The sequence below is a fragment of the Sinohyriopsis cumingii genome, chromosome 17 (genome assembly GCF_028554795.1).
Source record: "Sinohyriopsis cumingii isolate HCF-2022 chromosome 17, ASM2855479v2, whole genome shotgun sequence".
Taxonomy (NCBI): domain Eukaryota; kingdom Metazoa; phylum Mollusca; class Bivalvia; order Unionida; family Unionidae; genus Sinohyriopsis; species Sinohyriopsis cumingii.
Genome location: NC_142977.1, coordinates 108,912,023 through 108,918,299, shown reverse-complemented (window position 1 = coordinate 108,918,299; position 6,277 = coordinate 108,912,023).

Here is a 6,277-nt window from a genome sequence, read left to right as displayed (position 1 = left end):
ATAACCAGTCCTAACACTATCGTCTTAATACTGAACGCCTACCGAGGTTGCTGCTAGTACCATTTTTATAAGTCTTTGGTATGTCGGGGTTAGAACCCGCGACCTCCCTCATCCGAGGCGGACGCTCTAACCACTTAGGCCACACGAGCGGTCGCATGAGTTTTATTAATGAGATATAGAGCAACTTGAATGATTATGTTTTCATTTTGACAAACTCGTATAATGATGCTTGAATAATGATGATAATATTAATGGGTATATGGAATAATTTGGTAATTTTCGATAGTGCATATGGCTGGAATGATTTTCGCCAAGCACCTCCTTCCCACTGACAGTACATAATCGCCCATCATGTGCAAATGCTGGTGTACACACACACACACACACACACACACACGCACACACACACACACACACACGCACGCACGCACGTACGCACGCACATACATACATACAGACATACATACAGACATATATACAGACATAGAGAGAGAGATGTATTTTTCATTAAAATGAAACGAGACTTTAAATGAAAAATGTATACAAGTGGTATAACATAGCTATTATACATATATTTTGTTTATATCACATACAAGTACACATAAATGCATTTTCAACGAACTACAGGCAAATGTGTATTGAAAAAACTGAACATTTCTTCCCAGTGTGTTCTCTACAAAATGTACTTCAGTACCTTTGTTGGTATTCACAATCCACTTTGCAAATTGATAAGTTGCTCCTTTCTTAGCTTCTAATGTCTATCATATTAATTAAATAAAATATAAGACAGGCTTATGGTTTAAAATTAAAGATGTTTGAAATGAAGAAAGTAGAGGACTTCAAGCACATCCTGGTTAGCTTCAACCGGCGAATATAATGAAACGAGTGAGGAATTCAAACATTCAAATATATGAACAGTTGGTGTAAGTACTTTATTTATCGTAAAATCACACAGTCGAAAATCCACTTGGTGTAAGTTCAAGTTTGGGGTTTCATAAAGTTCAATTTCTTATTCTCTTTCACTCCACAGATTTCTACGTATGATATCCCTTATGCAACAGAGAGAGAGAGAGAGAGAGAGAGAGAGAGAGAGAGATTGGGGGATTTCAACTAAATTGTGTACCACGTTTAATTCATTTAGAAAACGGGGATAATTTTAAAAAAAATCTGGTTCTTTTCTTATGTCGTTAATGACAAATCAGTGAAATTCAAAAACTAAAGTAGAAGGTAAGAAGCAATAGCCTATTGCTGAAACAATGGCGATAGGTCTATATTTGTATTAATGTATATAACGGTATTGGTATATCAAGTTGTTTTATACCAACACTTTAATGTTATTTTTCATGCACACACACACACACACACACACACACACACACACACATTATGGTTATCTATTTTCTTTAGCCCGGAACCATAATAGATGGCGATGTACTAAATGATTGGAAATCTAGTCTTACTTTACAACGATTGTCAACCTTGTACACATGATCACGTTTAATATTTGGTATTTGCACATAAAAAAGAAGGGACAAGCCAGTGGTGTCACTAGGGTTGATGTCACCCAGTGTGTTAACTCACTGTGTCACCCCCATGGACCTCCTTCCTGCACAAAAATTCAAAATTCTGTAGACAATCATTTGGTGTCACCCCTTCTGTGACACCAGAGGGACAGACTCTCATCTTTCCTCCTCATTTGTTGATGACAAAAAGGGAGCGGGGTTTGTTACAAATGTCGATTCTGAAAAATGGTGTTGACTTGTTGTCTACTGTGCAGATAATGGATAATGGATAATTCAGTTATATATATATATATATATATATATATATATATATATATATATATATATATATATATATATATATATATATATATATATATATATATATATATGGAATTAGTTATGATTGCATCACAATATGTATGTATGTATATGGAATTAGTTATGATTGCATCACAATATGTATGTATGTATATGGAATTAGTTATGATTGCATCACAATATGTATGTATGTATATGGAATTAGTTATGATTGCATCACAATATGTATGTATGTATATGGAATTAGTTATGATTGCATCACAAGAGAATTATTGATTTAGCAGTTAATACAATTTTATCAAATGTCATGCATGTATCGCAACGAATGGGTCTAAAAGTAGTGTTAATACTATGCAAATGAGACAGAGACAATGATTCAGAATCAGTTGTGTAATTCAAATATAGAAAATATAACGATGATTATGGTAGGGTAGCCCTACATGTTTTGCAGGGATGTTAAAAGAAGTAGCAGTTTGCAGATGCAACAAAATGCTTCGTTGATGAAGAGCCAAAAGTACTTAGAAAAAATATGGTACTTTAAGTGTTGACAATTTGTATACTGATCGCTATTTGAAATGTCTTTATTTACAAAGCGCACATTAATAATAGATCGCATGGAACCGATTATAATTTACAGATAAATCCAAAACGAAAACGTAGATCCGTGTAACATGCATATTTATTTTGTGTCAGGTGCTCAGGTATTATTTCAGAAGACCCATCCCAACCCCCAACCCCAAATAATCTACCTTGTATGGTTTTAGCTATTGACAAGAATATCATTATAAGATTAATTGTGGTGCTTCAAATTGCTGAACAACAGTTTGCACCATATTTGATCGAAACGGAATGACTTCTTTTACACTACACTAATATAACCATGATAGATTATCCTTCTGCTGATAAGTTAGATGAATGATTAAATTTACTTATCGATGTTTCTTCGCTTATTCTTTTTGTTGTTGTTTATATTTTTTTAAATTCATCTCTATTCTGTGATTAATGAGTTATGATTATTTAGCGTATTTTCATCGTACATTTATGCCTGTCCCAATTTATTTATTTCACGTGCTAAATACCAAAACTGTCCTATGTTTTCTCTTATGTATATTTCATTTACTAACTCTTAGTCAATATTTTTTAAATTTCTATGTTGTAATTTAGATATAGTAATTTAGATTATATATATTGTAATTTAGATAATACATATGTAATATATATATATATATATATATATATATATATATATATATATATATATATATATATATATATATATATATATATATATATATATATATATATATATATATATATTGTAATTTAGATTATATATTTTGTTATTTAGATTATATATTTCGTAATTTAGATTATATATTCTTTTCAGGAAATTGTTTTCTCTCTTCGTACTTTTAGAGAAGAAATTAGGCCTTGATGTTATAATTTTTTTTGTTACATGTTTAGGCTCTTACAAAACGTAACAAGAAAAAAGTGAAAACAACAAGCTTTGTAAGATTTAACAAATAATTTGTTTCCCCAGAAAAACAAAGTAAAAATGAGAAAAAGTACGTACGGTTTTGCGAATCAAATCCAAAATAATCGAAGAATAATCCAAGAATTACAAAATTGAAGTCCTAGTAATAAAAAGTCCTAATGAAACTGAGTTCTAATCCCGATGAAATCAAAAATGGAAGGTGATGACGTATGCTGTGGTCAGCGCCGTATTGATGTGCCAACCGTTCTTTGTTGAATCACAGAAAATAATATTCCAGTGTTTGAATTCCGTGTAATTTTCGATAACTGTCATTGTCCAAGAATTAATTTAGAGCACTAGTATTACCGGGGAAAACAATGTTGAAATCCAAATTGTTTAAAGAAAATAAAAAAAATTAGCCCAAAAAACTGGTCACAACATTTAAAACACTTTAACTTCTCAAGTGTTAAGGCAAGTAATGAATATTCTTTCTCCAAACATCAATAATAAATCTAGCTACGACGCGAAACAGATGGGTCAATCCTCTGGTAAAACTTAATTGATGAATGGTATTTGTCACGTAATCCACGTATGGCTTCGATTTCTCTTTATGAATCTGAATTGAGAAATAATAATTTTTTTTATAAAAAAGTTGCTTTCTTCAACTCTTACTGGTTCATTCAGTGTCGTATTGATGTCAACTTTGTATCTAATACTGACCTAGTTACTGGCCTTGATTCACAAGGCCAGTAACTAGGTCAGTATTAGATACAAAGTTGATATTATTAGTTGTTTACGAAAAACAGTTTGGTCAAACAGAACTGAACTGAATTTCTGGACAATGTCAAATTCAGTAAATAAAGTTACATTACAAAAGCATGTAATGGAACAGAAAAATTTAAAACTAACAAACAAACAATTAAATTAAATCAAACATAAATTAATTCAAATATACATAACAGCTTGCTAACCAAATGTTTAATTAATATTAATTTTAATGGTGAAACACATTATTGAATACTATCTTTGAAGGATGTAAAAGTCCGTTGTTATTTATTTATTGTATTTGAGGAGTAGTTAGAACTAGCCAATGCTTCTTATATATAATATGAAAATTCGACGTATATGTTTTTGTTTATATGAATTTATCGCACCGTTTACCTTGTTTAATATTTTTTAAATCAACAAATATAAGTCATAAATTTATTTTCTCATTATAGTTTATAACAAAAAGCATCTGCGTTTGTACATTAAACCAGAGAAGTTGCATATGACACATGCTTCATTGTGGATGCATGCATGTATATAATTAAACAACATATTTATCTAACTAGTTATTAAAACTCGTGTTTCTGTGCTAAGAATACACACATCTACGAACCCAACCACATCCCCCACAACACAAAATTTTATAATTTCTTTTTAAAAGTTCAATTTAGAGAAACCAGTGTACAAAACGGACTCTCGTCTTCAAATGCATGCATCATTAAAATATAGATGCACAATGGTTGACTAGCTGATACATAATATACCATTTTATATTATTATCGTGTTCAGTGTATACTGCTCAATGCTAAGGAGTGGGTAACTGACATATTTCATAACTTTTTTTTACTGTCTTTCTTTTTTATTATTTCTTTTTTAAACAAAGGACATCACAATATATATTTTACTGGCAAACTGAAAAAATAACCGCATGTCTTTCATCGTTTGACATTTCTTTTTCTCAGCTACCCCACTTACACCCGAACCAGTGGTAAAATGGTATTTGCAATTTCTTATCTGAACCAAGTTCTACAAATAAGACTTTATACTGTTCCATACAGACGGGGTGCGTCAGAATACATGTCTGGCAGGAGTCTTACTTCTGGGACTACGTCTAAACCATGATCTAATTTTTCACATTCCACGGTACCGCTCCGGTGGTCTAGTGGTTGGAGCGTCCGCCTCGGATGCGGAGGTCGTGGGTTCGATCCCCGGCCGAGTCATACCAAAGACTTACAAAAATGGTATTTACAACTGCCTTGCTTGGTGGTCAGCATCAAGAGCTTAGTGTTAGGACTAGTCGGCCAGGTGTCAGGATGATGTGACTGGGTGGGACATCATGCTACATATCTGCGGCATTATGCCCCAATGCTAGACATCACTAGAAACTGTCCTACTGTCACACTGCAGACATGGTGCTGAAAAATTGTTAAAGCTACGTTAAAAATCCAAATCACACACACACACACACACACACATTCCACGTATATATAACCTGTCCACAGATCATTGAAACATCCTCGTCTTTTTTCGATAAAAGTCGAGTGTCATGTTTACCCCGACCCAGAGTAGCCCAGTTTGAAATATGTATAATCAAGGTAATTCTGACGGGTCATTGTTTGATGTCGAACATTGCCGAAGGCTAGCACTAATCCGTTACGTAAGATTGTTGTGGCTAGAATAGAAGAACCGGACATCGGAGTTGCGAAGTCACAGACAGCCAATTATCACCTAGGTGTCGAAATGTTTCCAAGATCAAAAGAAATTGCCTGAAAAAGTGGGAGTGTCCTAACTTCTTTCCCCTGCAAACAGACAGACAGGTTGAACTGGCCGCTAAGACGATTGGACAGGGGCACAGCGCCACCCAATCAGAATCGAGATGGGGGGAGACCTTGATTTGGGTAGAATGATATCCCTGCGTTTTCCGGCAAAAGTTAGTTCGCTGAGAGAAATTACCCAGAGAAGAGGTTAGCGTAACTCCGAATAGCCATTCGTTATTGGAGGGAAAATCTTAGAGCGGGAAATTCTAAGTACAGAAAGCTTCAAAGGAAGCTTTGAGGGACAGACCAGTTAAAGTTTGGTCCCGTTGTCTCAGATAGAGAGACGGAGGAAAGGAGGAAAGGAGAAGGTGAAGTTGAAGTCTGGGAGCGGAATTGGAGGAGGAGATAATAGAGAGGGAAAGGAGAAGAAAGGAGAAGTTGAAGTCTGCAGCGAA